Genomic DNA, 18,554 nt, shown 5'->3' on the forward strand with positions numbered 1-18,554 from the left:
ACCATCCCAATAAGAAAAAGACACTGTGTAGATTATGAAACCATGTTAAACTAGAAAAGAAAACACAAAATAAGGAAACTACTAACAAACCAATGTGCATACTGCAACTCAAAAGAAATAGCCAAAAAATTCTAGACAAGGAAACTGATTACAAAAAAGTTACTTTCTGATCCAATAGGAATTAAAGAAAGAAAAGCAAATTAAGAGACAACTGAGGATATTTAAACAGTATAAAGTCAAGAGAACTGTGAAAAGAAGTGTCACTGGGTATTTGACAAAACTGCATGCTATACTTGTAAATTTGTTCAACACCTAATCCTCTCCTCAAGGAGAACCAGCAGAAAGAAGTCTTGGGTCACTCAACAGGACAATAAACATCAGCCTGCTTCAGGTTATTTGGCAAGTGTTTAATTCAAATTGTGGTACAACTCCCTTCCCAAGTTTCTCCCTTTCTAATGAAGTTTTCACTACAGCCAAAAGCCAGCACAGGTATATTTCTATCATTGAAAGAGTCAGCTGGGCATGGTGGCTCACGCTCATAATCCTAGCCCTTTAGGAGGCCGTGGGGGTGGGCACCTATAATCCCAGCTACTCAGGAGGCTGAGGCAGGAGAATGGTCTGAATCCAAGAGGCAGAGGTTGCAGTGAGCCGAGATCACGCCACTGCACTCCAGCCTGGGTGACAGAGCTAGACTCTGTCTCCAAAAAAAAAAAAAGGAAAAAAAAGAGTAGACTTTATAGATAAGAAGTCAGAGGTATTAACGCCTTAATGCTTTCACAAACTGACCAATTTAACCTGCTGTAATTCCTTTCACTGGGGGAACTTAACAACAAAAAGAAAAGTTTTCTTCTAGCCAGAGTTGCATGACACCAACATTTTAAGAGAAAACCCTCCAGATCAAGCACTCACTGTATATTTGTGCTCACTGTATTTATATTTTTTTCTTTCTCTCATTTTGTAGAGACAGTGTCTGGCTCTGTCACCCAGGCCAGAGTGCAGTGGTTCAATCATAGCTAACTGTAAAATCAAACTCCTAGGCCAGTGATTCTCCCAAGTAGCTCATACTACCAAGTGCATGCCACCATGCATGGCTGATTTTTCCTTCTTTCTCTCCTTTCTTTCCTTTTCTTTCTTTCTTTCTTTCTTTCTCTCTCTCTCTTTCTTTCTTTTTCTTTTTCTTTTTTTTTCTGTAGAGACAAAGTCTTGTTATGTTGCCCAAGCTAGCCTCAAGCAATCTCCTACCTTGACTTCCCAAAGTGCTAGGATTACAAACATAAGCCACCCCACACTGGGCTCCACTAAATATTTCTCAAGTTCTGCGTTGTCTTAGCTCTTAACTTTCTTTCCTCTCACTTGTTTTCCACCACTGGACTGATAATGGAATTTTCTAAAGTTTTGTTGAGGACTTAAAAAGTATTCTTTAACTTTTTCAGAAACTAAAAAGATTGCACAAAAATGAAAATTCCACCAAAAATCCTTTTGTCCGCTTTTACTGTTAAACATAAAAAGATAACCCTGTGTGATCAACTAAAAAAATTTCTAGAGTTGAGTAATTTGACCTGCCTAAGACTTTCCATTCACAAAAGCAGGGAAACAGGGAAGCCACTACCCTATTTCCTTGTAGGGGTAGAGCACTGGCCTGTCTGGACAACACACCTTACATTCCACTGATACCTCCCAACTCAAGAAGATAATTTATTATGAAGGTAGTTTTAACTTAGGATACTAAAAAAAGTATCTCAACAAAATTATGATACAGTTAAATATTTGGGTCCACATTGAATAAACTGTATCTATTATCATACTATCCTAAATAAAGAATTGCAATATAGTTGATAACTATGATTCTATATAAAACTCATTTTAGGATACTATAAGTTATATACTGATATGTGGTGACATTTTTTAAATTTTTTTCTTCTGATCTCATTCTTCCTGACAAACTCCTAAATTCTAAAATTTGTCTTCTTAATTAAGATTCTTCCCAGGATTAGAGCCCAGGAGTTTGAGCTTGCAGTGAACTGCAATTGTGCCACTGCACTCCAGACTTGGGAGACAGAACTAGATCCTATCTCTAAAAAAAACCTGTAAAGATTCTTACCAGGAAAATATTCACTCGGTATTTGTATACTCTGCTGCTGGAGGTCTCTTCTTTACTGTCCCTTTGCTATATCAACCATCTTCTCTTTCCCAAATTATGCAGGACAGTTGGTGTATGCTGGTGAGAGGCCACCATTTATCATTCAGTCAACCCTAGGCAAAACCTTACATCCTAGGTTGCTGGGATAGTAAAAACCCTAACTTAGCAGGTACCCAGTTGTCATAGCTCACTATCACCAATCAAGGTACTGCTGTAAATGTTCACATGGGTGCCTATCACACAACAATGGAAGCCCTAGCAGCCAGATAGCATGCTATCTCAAGGTTAACTGGGTTCCTCTGACAACTGGAGACACAGAATAAAGTCCTAGTTCTATTTACTATTTACCTTAAACAATGCACATGCCTGACTCATAGCAGCATGGTGGTCCCTAGGATATGAGTGTTGTGACTGATTGACTTATCACTGCTTCTGTCTTGTTGATAATGTCACTGCTGACCTCACAAAGAATACCACACATCAACATGGCCAACTGAGGGATGTTATATATAACACAGTCAATGAAAATGTTTCATTCTCAGAGGTGTTCATTCAGCCAGTTAAGTTTGAAGCTAGTATTTCCAAATGAGTGGGTCCCTATGTTCCCTGCCTACCTGCTAGTATTGTTTTAATTTGATTTGTCAGAGACAAAAACTTGCAAAGGAGGATATTTTCATGCATTTTCCCAATGAGCCACTAATACTATCAAAAAACTACATTCTCATATCATCTTGCAGAGTTAGCAATAATATCAACTATAATCAATAAAGAGTTTTCCTTTTTCAATAATTTCAAAAAGTAATGTATGCTTGGGGGCTCATTATTTCTAATGTGATCAAATACTTCTGCATGGTCATTTGGCTAACTCAAAAACAAAGGCAAGAATCAGTCAGTTTCACTTGACTTTCCTAAGATAATCATTATGATTGTTGTTATTATTATAAATGTTACAATAACAATCACTGCCATTTATTATTTACTAGGTAACAGGTACTGCGCTTTTAATTCTTTATACACATCAGCTCATTTCACCCTCACAACATCTAATTTCATAAAAGGGGCAGTGGTAGTTCAGAGGAAATCGGGGATTTCCCCAAAGTCACTGCCTAGTAAGTGAGAAAACAAGACTGAGTTTATGTTCTTGATCCCTGGGTGGTTCTGCCCTGCCTTTGGTCTCAAAAGGCAACTTCTCCCCAAAAGCTATACCATATTTTGTTGTCACTCCCAAAAGAAGGACCTATTCTCAAACAATCACCCAAATGTTCAGTCCCTTGGCATTTGGGTTAATCTCCAAGGCAATGAAGAAGTCTCTAGAAAAGTATCTGCTAGTAATCTTCTGCCAAGTAATGTAAGAACTTTGTTGTAGGGCCGGGCACATTGGCTCACGTCTGTAATCCCAGCACTTTGGGAGGCCGAGGTGGGTGGATCATTTGAGGTCAGGAGTTCAAGACCAGTCTGGCCAACATGCTGAAACCTTGCCTCTACTAAGAATACAAAAATTAGCCAGGCGGTTGAGGCACGCACCTGTAATCCTAGCTACTCGGCAGTCTGAGGCAAGGGAATTCCTTGAGCCTGGGAGGCGGAGACTGCAGTGAGCCAAGATTGCACCACTGCACTCCAGTCTGGGCAACAGAGTAAGACCCTGTCTCAAAAAATAAAAAATTTAAAAAAGAACTTTAATGCTGAAAGAAGAAATTTAGAATGATATAAACCATATGCTGTGGACAACATGTACCCATTTACCATTGTAAGGAGAAACGTTTTCACAATGATTACAAACAAAACAAAAAAAGATTATTTCCTTCTAAGTAACAGTTTTACCAGAAAACTAGCAAAGAAGGGGAACAAAAATATACACAAATCTTTACTAACTTCTGCAATAAATGTTCAAGGAAACCAGAGGGGAAAAAATATTAAAAAATAGAATTAGCTTATTTATCATAGCTTCAAATCCATGTTTTATAGCCTTTTAATTAAATCACATATATGCTGACTCAGGACTGGCTGCTGCATTGACACAGACCAGAGCTAGCGCTAATTCTTGCAAGGAGAACACCATTTGTTTAAGCAAAACCTAAACAAATGGTGCTCAACTAAATATATCTGTGAGATTATCAACTAACTGCCCACAAGGAATTAATAATCTATTTGTAGGATTAAATATCAAAGTGTATCTTGTAACTCTGAACTCTGTCTTATAACTAGTTGTGCTATACTGAGTGTTATAAATAGCCTGATGGAAAAAAAAAAAAAAAAAAGCAAGGTGCTGTATAATTTTAATGTTGCAAGAAACTGACTCTGACTAAAAGAATTAAAGAAGGCTTCAGTGAAGACAGGATTTTGGAGAAGGGTATTGAAGGGGAAAAAAAAAGAATTTGGAGGGGAGTGAGTAGGGAACGTTATAGAGAAAGACAACTGGAGGAGAAAGGGGAGCATCATGGTACGTTCTAGGCATACAAGTAGTTATCTCGTTTGGCTGGAGATGATGTGCAGCTAGAAATGGGGTTTAAAAAAAAGTCCAGGGGGCAAGAGAGAGGAAGACTGTGTACACATGAAGTAAGATATTTCTAGGATATCCTGTTGGCAATGGGGAGTAGAGGCTGTAGAGTAAGGAAGTAAGATGTTTTGTCTAATGCTCTGTAAAGACTACTCAAGTAGATTTTTGTGTTGAAGCTTAAGAAGACAGAGAGACCAATTAGAGGGCAATGAAATAGATCCCGTGTGAGAGGAGAGCCTGGTTTAAGGCAACATTAAAGAGTGCAAATCTAGAGGCGGATGTTTTGCAAAACTCTCTAAGGACTGCACTCAATTAGAGAGCATGACAAGACCTGACAACCAACTACCGGAGGCAGCAGGAACAGACTGAACACAGTAGGCAGTTTTAGTTGGGGCAGCTGGAAAATGGCCCCAACATTTCAATATTAAGATCTAGAAAGAGAAGCAGGCTTAAGGAAGAAGAGAAGCTCAGCTTGCAACTAAGAAAATTTGAGATCTTCATGGAACATCTACTCACAGAAAACAGCAAACAGATGGATATTTGGGTCTAAAACTCCTAAGAGTAATAGGTACTTGGGAAACTTTTGCCTAAAACTGACAGATGTAATTGCTACACAATAAAATGTACTTACTGCTAGCAAACAAAAACTAAATTTGCCACTTTTCAAAGTTTGCTGACCCTTGTTTGTACCTGACTGCTGCAACTCATCTGGCTCAGCTGAATTCGTAGATGTCCTTGTAGGGCACCCATTATAGACAGTGACTTTTAACAAAGAACAACTCCTCACATCCTACTTCATGTAAATCCCTGAGTGCACCCACCACTTCTGCCTCCTCCCATTCATAGGCAAGGCAACTATGCATAAGCAAATTTATTCCAGAACCAGATCGCACTTTCTGGCCTCTGAAATCTCTAAACAGTACTCACTCTCCTCCTCATCTTCCTGTCTTATCTTCTCTCTTCCAGCAGCCTTACTTATCAAAATATAAATTTAGCATAAGTAAGAATCATGCAAATAGGCTGGGCCAGTGGCTCATACCTGTAACCCCAGAAATTTGGGAGGCCAAGGCAGGAGGATTGTTTGATATCAGGAGTTCAAGACTAGCTTGGGCAACAAAGCAAGACTCCATCTCTATTTAAAAAATTAGCTGGGCATGGTGGCGCACACCTCTAGTTTCAGCTATTCAAGAGGCCAAAGTGGGAGGAATCATGTGTGCTCAGGAGGTCAAGCTTCAATGTGCCATGATCATACCACTGCACTCCAGCCTGGGTGACAGAGCAAAACCCTGTCTTCAAAAAAAAAAAAAAATCAAATGTTGAAAAAAAGAATCCATGCAAATACATTTATCACTCCTCTGTGGAATAAGCCCTGGGTCCCTTTGTCAGAGGCGTGTGAACCAGAGGAACTCCATCTTGAATAGGAGCTGGGTAAAATAAGCCACCCCTTGTTTAGCATATAATCAAGAAATAACCATAAAAATGGGCAACCAGCAGCCCTGTGTAGTCCTTCTTTTATTCCTTCGCTTTCACTTTATAGACTCATCCTTAACTCTTTCTTGCATGAGATCCAAGAACCCTCTCTAGGCATCTGGATGGGGACCCCTTTCCTGTAATACCTTTATATTTACAAAAACTCTCCTATCTTTGTGGTTTCTTATATAGAAACCTCAATTACCTTTCTAATCCCCATGCTCTACATTAGTTTAAGGAAAAAATGGGAACTTCTCAGGGTTTTGATTCTTATACCAGCATAGAAGTAAGCATATTTCTCTGTATCCCTTACAAGCATGACCAGTGGAGGGGCAGAGAGTACAGCTCGAACATCAATTACAGAAGAGTAATTTCAACAACAAGGCTTGGGGCACATATTCTCCAGCAAGACATAAAGGCATCCCATACTGCATGCCCATGTTTATTGCAGCACTAGTCACAATAGCCAAGATTTTCAATCAGCCTAAGTGTCCATCAACAGACAAATGGATAACAAAAATGTGGTACATATACACAATGAAGTAGTATTCAGCCATAAAAAAGAATGAGATCAGGCCGGGCACAGTGGCTTACGCCTGTAATCCTAGCACTTTGGGATGCCACGGTGGGCAGATCATTTGAGGTCAGAAGTTCGAAACCAGCCTGGCCAACATGGTGAAACTCCGTCTCTACTAAAAACACAAAAAAATTGGCCAGGCATGGTGGTGGGCGCCTGTAATCCCAGCTACTCAGGAGGCTGAGACAGGAGGAAAAATAACTTGAACCTGGGAGGCGGAGGTTGCAGTGAGCTGAGATCACACCACTGCACTCCAGCCTGGGTGACAGAGCGAGACTCCGTCTCAAAAAAGAAAAGAATGAGATCATTTCATTTGCAACAACACGGGTAAAACTGGAGGACATCATGTTAAGTGAAATAAGTAAGGCACAGAAAGACAAATTTTGCATATTCTCACTCATTTGTGGGAGCCAAAAATAAAAACAAATGAACTCATGGAGACAAAGAGTCAGAAAGTAGAAGGATGGCTACCAAAGGTTGGAGATGGTAGTGAGGTTGGGGTGGGGATGGTTAATGAGTACAAAAATGTAGTTAGAATGAATAAGATCTAGTATTTGATAGAACAGGGTGACTGCAGTCAACAGTAACTTATTGTACCTTTTAAAATAACTAGAAGAGTGTTTGTTGGAATGCTCGTAACACAAAGAAATAACATGCTTAAGGTGATGGATACCCCACTTACCCTGATATTACTGTTACACACTGCAAGCCTGTAGCAAATTATCTCATGTACCCAAAAATATGTATACATACTATGTACCCAGAAAAATTAAAAAGAAAAAAGAAATTAAAAATAAACAAAAGCGATCCATGCTCTTCCAATCACCTACACTGAGAAATCTAGATGTACAATGCATTTCAAACATTAAATAAAAACCCCGAGATGTAACCTAGAGGTAGCCCTTTAATCAACTCAGCCCTTTACCTAAGCCTTTTGTGGTCCAAAGGTAGCAAATGCTCCTTACACTTCATCTGTGCAGCCACCCGCTCCTGTAGCTGTGCATGCAAAACCCACTCCTTCAACTATTTTGAGTCGTGTCACACTGTCACACCCATGGAAGGCACAACTCAGAGGGCCAGGCCTCACACTCGCATACGAATCCAGTGACTTATTGAAGAAAGGTGCATGAGTCTTACAAAATAAGCATACAGAACCTCATCAGAGAAGGTCCTAGCAAACGAGTCTGTAATCAGACAGCTTCACAGCAAGTCCATAATAAAACAGAAGAAGGAGTGAGCTCAAAAGCATCTTCTCTCCCAGCAGCACCGTTTTAACTATAAAAGTCAAGATCTCTGGGTGGCTTGAACTAGATGTGTTTTAGCAAGCAAACCTTTTATTATTCCAATTAATGTGATAACAAATGTTTTGTACAATCCCCTTGAAGGAGGTATCTCATAGTTCAGACACACCAAGTAACAATCAAAGCACACCATGTACTACCCTTTCCCCAAGGTTTACTTTACCGTGGGGATCATGACTAGTACTCTGCCTGCAAATGCATTCCCCCCAGCCAAGCAGAGAAGGACTTACACACATATATCTTACACGTGTGATTCCTACAGAAACACACAGAGAGCCCTCAAGTGTACTTTTTGAAAGCTGTCAGACCTAAATGAACAAAATAGTCAAACAGAAGAGTCACATAGCCTGTTCTCTGGAAATAGAGAGGAGGTGTAGTCTGTAAACTGAAAGTGAATTCTCCTTTTTTGTTGTTGCTTTTAAAAAGGATTTAGGCCAAGACGGGACAGGAAATTGACCCAAGGGTTCTTCACGAAAGACAATCCCTATGGAAAGAAGTGAATGTATCAAGTCCTAAGAAAACAAAAGACACTTTTATCCTTCCGTCACCTTCTTTAGCCTTTCCTCTATTATATCAAAAGCAAAAATACACAAACACAACAATAACAACCTATAGTTGTAAAGAATATATACACTAAACAGAATATCAAATAACAAACAAAAGGGCTTTTCCGAAGTCACTGAGAAAACCATTATCCTGATAATGCAAGATAAATCAAAGAACCAAATAAAAGTCAACAGAAATGTGTGAAACATAATCCTCAGGTTCTAAATACACAAAATTTTGGACTGTGGTGGAAGAAGCTAAAGCAACACACTCACACATTGCTGGGAAGGCATCCAGACTCTAGCTCTGTCCCTGACTTCCACACCTATCAAAAGGCCAGTCTGCTTCCAAGAAGGGCAGGTTCTTTCACTTCCAATCCATTTATTTCCCCAGGCAATTACTGCCAGAAAGGCCCACCCCAAGAGAAAGTAAACAATTTGAACAGAGGAAGAGTATTTCCATAAAGAAGAATGAGGAAAAAAAAAAAAAAAATCAGGAAGCGAAGAGAAAGTGAAAGAAAATAAACACTATATTTATACCAATTCACGTAGTTGAAAGCTAGAAAATTATTTGTCTCCCTGGGTCACCTTTATGTCAGTTATATCATTTTAGAAGCAAACCCACAGCTATGGATGACTGAGAAAGAGGTTGGCCCAGGACCACTTCTCAGCCTCAAAGGAGGGCAGGAGCCTGGAAGCTTGACAGGAGAAGTTGGCTTAAGAGACGGGTTGAGCTGGTTTCAGGGGCAGAGTTCAAAAAATGCAAGTAAAAGGTACAAAAGAAGGAGAAAATAAGGTCAATAACTATTTAAAGTGAGCCAGTTAAAAGTCGCTGTTTATAAAAAATTTATCTCAAACATTATTACATGAGGATTTCTGATGTGTGATGGGGGGGTTAAGTTTAATATATAATGTCATAACTGTTAATCGAGCATTTATTTCACAAAGTCGCCTAAAACAAAAAAGGATTGAAAGGGAGGGAGCCTTAGAGGAACACATGGATATATGTTTGCACTCTAGTAGTGATGTATTATTTAAGACCCAATTTTTTACAAAATATACGCCATTTCCAAGGCAACTGCCATATAATATGCTTTCTAACATTTCTAAAATGCACACTGGAACTATAGTCACAAATTTGACCTTTTTCTTTATTTCATGAGGTTCACTATAGAATTACAAGAAATCAATGAAGCTCATTATATGCATTAAGTGCAAATAATCACAGCTTAATCCATAATAGAGTACTTTCTATTATGTTTGCTTTCCATACAATTGCTATAAAAGTCATAAAGAACTATAGTTAGTGCATCCAAGTGAATTTGTATTCCATTTTAAATTCATTTTAAAATCAGTTAATATATATTCTGTATCACTCTAGATATATTCACGGATTTGTGTTTAAAGTTGTACAATCCCATCTTTAATATTCCATTAAAATACATTTCTGCCTTCTTTGCCTACCATATGCATAATTGAGGGTAACCCTAGGAGCCCCAAAATAAAATGTTCCTCCCAAGTGAAAACTTGAAGCATTCCTTCACAAAAATGCCAATCCCTTATAAAAACACAAGTCAGGTTAAAGAACTGAGTAGATAACATGCCTAGTATGGAATTAAACAAGCTTGCATTTATATATCAACTAACAAGAAATGGTTGACTTAGCATGAAAAAGAGATAGCACAACAGGGGAAAAAAGCTTTAAATCTGCCTTGAGGAGGCAGGAATGTTATCAATGAAACACATGCACTGATAACATTCAAAAGAAGTTCATTAGTCAAACAGACTATACTAGTCCTGTGCTTCTTTCAGTCTTTCTGCCCCTTTACTAACCCTTTATTGGATTAAGATAATGGTTGACATTCCTTTGGCAGCATAAATGCTCTTTTACATTTTACATGCTGTTATAGAATCTACTTCAGTGATCAAAACAACAAAAAGGCCTGGAGTGGTGGGTGGCTAACATCTATAATCTCAGACTTTGAGAAACCCAGGCAGGAGGATCCCTTGAGGCCAGGAGTTCAAGACCAGCCTGGGAAGTGAGACCCTGTCTCTACAAAAAAATATTTTTAATTAGCTGGGCATGATGGCGCATGCCTGTAGTACCAGTTACTCAGGAGACTGAAGTGGGAGGATTGTTTGAACCCAGGAATTCAAGGCTGCAGTGTGCTGTGAGGGCACCACTGCACTCCAGCACAGGTAATAGAATGAGAGAAGGGCGGAAGGAAGGACGGAAGGAAGGAAGGAAGGAAGGTAGGGAGGGAGGGAGGGAGGAAGTCCTTTACCTTGAAGGAAGGAAGGAAGGAAGAAAGGAAGTCCTTTACCTTGCTAGAAAATAAGCTGCAAATCAAAGAGTTTTAAATGTCTGTCTTAAGATTAAAACATATCAAGCCTTCCCTCAAAATTTATTAAAACTAACAAAGCCTTACAGAGTAACGACAATCATGGCTGTTGAATACATACTGTAAAATGTTTTGCAAGAAAACAAAGTCCACGCCGGGCATGATGGCTCATGCCTATAATCCCAGCACTTTGGGAGGCCAGGGTGAGGGGGTCACCTGAGGTCAGGAGTTCGAGATCAGCCTGACCATCATAGTGAAACCCAGCCTCTACTAAAAATACACAATTAGCTGAGCATGGTACATGCCTTTAATTCCAGCTAGTTGGGAGGCTGAGGCAGGAGAATCACTCGAACCCGGGAGGTGGAGGTTGCAATGAGTCGAGATCACGCCACTATACTGCAGCCTAGGCAACAAGAGCAAAACTCCATCTCAAAAAAAAAAAAAAAAGAAAAGAAAAGAAAGAAGAGAAAGTCCACTTCACCATATAAATTAGAGTGCTTTAAAAAGGCCTTAGATGTTATAAAATACTGCTGAAGCACTGTGAATCAGATTAAATGGTTTTATATATATAAGGGCAATAATGAACTTTAACTCTGTTCAGAAGAAATATGCCATAAAACAATTTCAATTAAATAACATGTTCAGAGAAAAGGGTGCTTCAGATAATCAAGTTTCCATTTACCTGGATCTTAATCAGACATCTGTTTTGTTGTTTTTAAACAGCGTACATTTATGTGAAATATACCACTATGAATTAGGAAAGACTATCTACTAAATTAGGCATTTTTCTTTGAAGACAAAAAAAAAAATCTTAAGAAACTTCAAGATTATTGTTCTAAAATCTCTTCTTTTTAAAATAGCACAGATGTAGAAGATATTACATCTGAAGAGAACTAGGCTTCCAATGTAATAAGCACAAACATAACTGAAAAGCTTTCAAAACTGAAAATCTGACTTTAATTTTCTTAGTGTTTGTTATTTTTATCACTCAAGAAGAAAATGGCAGGGCACGGTGGCTCACGCCTGTAATCCCAGCACTTTGGGAAGCCATAGCAGGTGGATCACTTGAAGCCAGGAGCTCAAGACCGGCCTGGTCAACATGGTAAAACCCCATCTCTACTAAAAATACAAAAAGCAGCCAGGCGTTGTGACAGGTGCCTGTAGTCCCAGCTACTCAGGAGGCTGAGGCAGGAGAATCACTTGAACCCAGGAGGTGGAGGTTGCGGTGAGCCAAGATTGTGCCACTGCATACCAGCCGGGGCAACAGAGCAAGACTCGGTCTCAAAAAAAAAAAAAAAGAAAATGTACCAATTCTTTCAAAAGTTCCTGTTGCAATTGCATTATATGCCATTAGAAATGTATTTGGGGAAATATCTGTTGAAGATGGCTTAAGAAATCCTGAGCTTATTTTTTTAATTATGACTGAGTTTTCAATAATAATTAGTTATAGCACAATAACTTCAGTTAATTTACTTGCACATTGTAAAAGAAAGTTCTCAATTTGAATACAGCTCTATTACAAACATCACTCCACATATATGTAAGGTATTAGCGGTGACTGAGAGTTATAAGAGACCAAGAAGTGCGCTGGGCCAGTCACTCTGTTTCCTTGACAGTGAGAAGATCCCTAGGAAACAAAGCTGACTACTTTTTCCATCCTGTACTCTTTTTTCTCCTATAACCTGTTGAAATTTACATGTAAAATTTACTCCTCATACATCTAATAATCCACAAGTATAAATGGAACTACAACAAAGAGCCAAAGCACAGATACAATGCATATATGAGAAAGGAAACCTGAGATGTACTGTAGTCAAAATAATCACGTATTAGAATATTTAGCTTACTGATTCCACTTCCTAAAAATATCTGACTCATTAAGGAAATAAGAATCAGATGAGCGAAACAGATTGAAGTAATTCATACTGCTAACAAAATTCCCATTTAAAGTATGTGAAAACAATGTATTTCCTAAATGCTCCATCCCCACATCAAAAAAAGTGAAGAAAATATACTCTGTTTTCCTTCACCGACGCAAAAATAATAACGAAAGTTGTATTTCTATCTCAGTCATTTTGGCTAAAATGGTCTTGGTCATAAGATCTTACTCTCCCCAGTTGAATGATGCATCCTTTCCAAACTAAAGAAAAAGATATTTCTTTTCTTTTTAAAAGGGCTGGTACACCCCCTCATGAAAAGCATTCAAGTACTATAGTCTAGTCATTGTGCGTAAGATGCTGGGTTTCAACATTACACAGCTAATACCACAGAGATGACAGGTCTAAAATTTATATAGCATAAATAGAGAAAATAAAGGGTTCCACTCAATTTTCCTTTTAAAGCTGTCATTGATCTTTTTTTTTTTTAAAAAAAAAAGAACTCTATATTCTTTTCCAAAAATATATAATTCTCTATATTGTATTCCTAAAACTCTAAATTAAAAAAGAAAATCACCAGGGGGTATTCTGGAAGGAAAGACTCCCTTATAATTCTGTCTCTTCCACTGACTTCCTCTGTGATTTCAGGCAAATCACTTGAACTTGCTGATCCTCACTCCAACTATATATGAGTTAGCCTTCAAAATGTCCAAAGCTATTTTAACTTTAAAAGTTTATTGCTTTATGGTTTTTCCTCATTCAATAGATGCAGAGGGGAAAACAACCCTCATGCATTAAACGTGGCATTCTCTTAATGTCCTATTTATTGAGCACTGCTAGATAATTAAAATTTGCATTCATGGTTTTATTCAATAATTATTTACTGATCATCCATCATGTGTCAGGCACTGAGCAAACAACTGAGAACACACACAAAAAAATCCCTGCATTCCAAGAGTTTACATCTGAGTGGAGTACACAGTTAAAAAAAAAAAAAAAAAAAATTCTGTATTCTTTTGGGTTAAAATACTATATTTCAAAAACGTAAGTCACACTTTGGCTTCTTAAATAAAGAATATTAACCATGAATTCAATTATTGATGACTCACAGCCATCCATATGTACATGCTATGATAAGGTGATGGCCTCAGGAATAGTAGGATTGATAACACTATTAACTCCTTTACTTTGTGGTCCCAAGCCCCAGTCTGTTCCTGTATGAATTTTTCCTCTCTCAGCTTTATAAAATTTTCCTGTTTCTTCCAAACTATCAGGCTGATGATAATCTTCCCTGTTTATCTTTGAGATCACTTCTTTTTTTATTATTATTATACTTTTAAGTTCTAGGGTACATGTACACAATGTGCAGGTTTGTTGCATATGTATACATGTGCCATGTTGGTGTGCTGCACCCATTAACTTATCATTGTTACCACTGTGGTTAGAAAAATGAGAGCCAAGTTAGTTAACTGTGTTTCAAATACAAGTAAATAGCTCTAAGCAAGGCTAAAGGAGCTACTTACTAGAATTTTAACACTTGGTTTTCAATGTTCTGGCTCTAACTTTTCAGGGACATTTTTACCCCCTTCTTTTATGTGTTTCAGGTTAGTGGAGCCTACCATAAAACATCTGGATTTTGCTATACACGCTGTGAATGAAACTAACTACCCAATGGGTAGTTTTTCTGTGCTCTCCTTGATTTAAAGAAATGTTTGCAGATAAATGGACCCAAAAAACCCATCTGCTGCTTCTAAAAAACGAAAATTCCTTGAGAACTGGCTTATTAAAAACATGCCATTAGCAAAGGAAAGATTAAAATTGTAATGTCTTAGAATATAACCAAAGCAAGAGTTCCATCAAATAGGAAAGTATCCCTGAAGGACCTACCCAAGTGGAGAAGACAGGAGGAGAAGCATTGGTTCAGGTAACATACATTCATTCAACTGGGACTGACTGAATGCCTGGTAGATCCCCAGCACTGTTCCAAGGCCTGGGAATTCCTCTACTCTCATGGATTGGAAGAGACAAAAATAAACATGTAGACAAATATAAAAATTAAATATTAGAAAGTGAGAATTACTAGGAACAAATAAAGATGAAATAATAGGTTAGAGGATAACTGACATAGGCTGGATGTGGTGGCTTATGCCTGTAATCCCAACACTTGGGGAGGCCAAGGTGGGAGGATCGCTTGAGGTCAGGAGTTTGAGACTAGCCTAGGTAACACAGTGAGACTCTGTCCCTACAAAAAATAGAAAAAATGAGCCGGGCATGGTAACAAGTCCCAGCTACTCAGGAGGCTGAGGCAGGAGGATTGCTTGAGCACAGGAGTTGGAGGCTACAGTGAGCCATGATCACACCAACCTGGGTGACAAAGTGAGACACTATCTCATAAATAAACAGAAAAAGTCAGTGGAGGATTTTAATCAGTACAATGATATAATGAAATTTATATTTCAGAAAGAAAGGAAGAAATGCCCTAGCTGCAGTACAGAGGATGCCTTTTAGGGTAATAAGAGTAAAAGTAGAGCCTGGAAGGTCAAGGCTACAGTGAGCCGAGATCTTACCACTGCACTCCACCCTGGGCAACAGAGTGAGACCCTCTCTCTCAAAAAAAAAAAAAAAAGAGAGAGAGAGAGAGTGATAATCTACTGCTTGCCTGCAGGAACACAGCTACTCCTACAGGCACAGCCAGGGACCTGCCAGTCACAGGGTGCTGTCCTTGGCATATTCAAATGACACCAATGACCCCCAGGAGACAGAGAGAGAGAGAGAGTTGTTTTTTCATTAGGATACCATTAGCCATGTTCATAATGAGTAGATGCAAGTACAGAAAAAAGGACACAACGGGAGAGGGGGAAAGAGTTAACAAATTAAATGAGAAAACAAGCAAAAATGCCAACTGCAATCAAAAACAAGATTCTATAACAGGGAAACAAATACTTTTGGGATAAACTTGAATGTAAATATGTATTGAACTTACATACTTGAAAGACTGTTCATCTCATTCAGTCTAACAGGCTAGTAACAATGAACAGACAGTGTCAACTAAGAGAGCCTCTTAAACGCCAACAGCAGAAATCTTTTTTGTATTTCTATTTCCCCCTGGGCTGGGGTTGTTTGCAGGTGACTTTTCTTGCCCCACAACTCATAATTTGAACTGATTCTGGACCCGTATTAGAAAAGAACCCTATGTCACATCTCAAAAGGCTGAGGCACCCAGAACATTTCCCACTAACCACAGGCCAGGAAGCTGAGAGCTGTGTGAAGCTTACTGACCCAGTTGAGTATAGATTTAATAGGCAAGAGAGACTGCATATGATTAATTACACTTATTTATATTTATGGGTTTGAATCTTGAGGATGCCTGGCCTATCCCCATTTTATTTCATAATTTTCCCCCTATTGGAGCCTGAAGAGGAAAAGTCAATTGCCTGAGTGTTGGCATCACACTGGAAACTAAAGGGCCATTCATTTCAATTCCAGCTCAAGGAACACTCTGGCTGAGCAGATGCAATTCACCAGACCCCAGTGGGCTAGGATCGCACTGTTGTCAGTCAAATCACATAGCTGATGGAATTCAGCAGAGTACATTAGCAATTTATACTCAACAGCCTCTCTTCAACCATAAATTTTGAAATAATTTTGAAAATGTCTGAGATAAAATTGGGATAATATTAAGTAAAACTTAAACTTAATCCAAAAAATTTTGGCCATAGTTTGAGCCTCTGTTCCTACCATGAAGCAGTCAGGAGCCAAGTGACTAAGTGGCATTTCTAATAGGATTCCTGTCAAAATGCCAGGTTCCAGTATCAATCCAATGACCTTCAGGCCTGACCTCACCTAGTGCACTTGAGCCTACTCCTTCGGTCATTCGTCTAGCAGCTACCAGCAACATGGCGTGCTTTTCAGATAATACTCAGTGGCAGCCAAGTGCTCTGCAGAGATCACAGAATGGGCACTCAGCAATGTCAGTCTACCCTACGATAGTCTCAGCCTGAACAAACTTCCCTGGACTTCAGTGTCCTCAAATAAAAGATTGAGATCGTCTATATATTCCCTTTTTATTTTATTTATTTATTTATTTATTTATTTTGAGATGGAGTCTTGCTCTGTTACCAGGCTGGAGTGCAGTGGCACGATCTCGGCTCACTGCAACCTCAGACTCCCTGGTTCAAGCGATTCTCCTGCATCAGCCTCCCGAATAGCTGGGATTACAGGCACGCGCCACCATGCCCAGCTAATTTTGTATTTTTAGTAGTTTCTAGTAGGTTTCACCATGTTGGCCAGGATGGTCTCGATCTCCTGACCTCGTGATCTGCCCACCTCGGCCTTTCAAAGTGCTGGGATTATAGGCATGAGCCACCGTACCTGGCCTATATTCCCTTTTTCATGGCACCGCTGGACCCATAACCCTGGCCTTTGGCACTCCAAGGCCTTCTGCCATTTTTCCCATCTAAACTGGACAGTAGGGGTAAGTCACTCACCATGCCAAATGACTGCCATCAACATCCCCTTAACCCACTCTGACTTGAAAAAGCAACACTTCCATACTGAAAAGAATCATAATAAAGAAAAGTCTAAAAATAAGTGGACACCCTTAAATAAATTAGACATTCTAGAATTTCTTTACCTTGTAGGAATTAGTCTTTTCCGGGTTAATTACACTCTGGATAGAGATGGGGTAATGGACAAGTAGAAAATTAATTATGAAGAGAACAAAAGTAAATAAAACAGTGTCTCTGTATGTGTATACATATACATATATATATTTCTGTTTTAAAGTATATGTGTATACACACACATATATATTCACAAGTGAAGGCTAGAAGAATATACTCAAAAATGTTAAAAATCTCATCTTTGAATGGTAGTATTATGAATCATTTTTATTTTCTTCCTTGTATGCATTATTTTCTAGATTTCTAAAATAAGCATGAATTATTCTTGTAATTAGAAAAAAAAAAATGTGTGTGTGCACGCATATAATAGAAAGAGACCTGAAAAAAAGAATTCCAAGGAGCACCATGCAGATGGATAGCTGACATTTGACCAAATCCCATATCATCTGACCATTACTTGAGTGATTTTCCCGTTATACAACTTTTCTCATCTTTAATGAACTACAGTAAAAGACCCACATAAAAAAAGAAAAAGAATAGTTTGCCTTTACAATGTATTAGGAATCTTTGAGTAAGAACTGGAAAATGCCACAGAATTATCTACCTCATTCTGAAAAAATCTCCACCCTAACTAAAATGAATTTGCCTTGAGCAAGGGACACAATAACCATTTAAGCTTGAGTTAAGCTGCACCTAAACTTGCCCTACATTTTTAGTTATTGCACATTACAGCCTCTCAGGGATTTACAGTTTTAATGCAACACTGGAAATCCCAACAACAAATCAAACCAGAAACTGCAAAGCTGATCGACCTTCCTGGAATTTGGTGTTTCCCAAATTTCAACTCCATAACTACAGAATCTCTTTAGTTAACACACCCAGGGGGCCCCTCCATTGTGCCAGGCCCTAAAGGAGGTCCACGGATGCACAGAGAAGAAACAGACCATCCTAAACTGGGGGTCAACATTCCCTCTCTCTCCCCCTGTGATAATTTAGTACTTGCCTGCAGGAACACAGCTACTCCTACAGGCACAGCCAGGGACCTGCCAGTCACAGGGTGCTGTCCTTGGCATATTCAAATGACACCAATGACCCCCAGGAGAACATTCAGTACAGGAGGCGGCCAGTGTAGGAGACAGAAGACACAGACAGCCCTGGGTGAATTCTAACTTAGCCACTAACT

The 18,554-nt window shown here is 38.9% G+C and overlaps 1 protein-coding gene across 3 annotated transcripts in view; it reads right to left on the reverse strand.

Annotated features, from left to right (window-relative positions):
* The window catches only part of LOC112617081 (glycerol-3-phosphate dehydrogenase, mitochondrial), a 247,945-nt gene that overhangs the window by 108,197 nt on the left and 121,194 nt on the right, over window positions 1–18,554 (reverse strand). The gene's annotated exons all lie outside the window — the stretch shown is intronic.

Source organism: Theropithecus gelada, unplaced genomic scaffold, assembly GCF_003255815.1.
Source record: "Theropithecus gelada isolate Dixy unplaced genomic scaffold, Tgel_1.0 HiC_scaffold_15876, whole genome shotgun sequence".
NCBI lineage: Eukaryota > Metazoa > Chordata > Mammalia > Primates > Cercopithecidae > Theropithecus > Theropithecus gelada.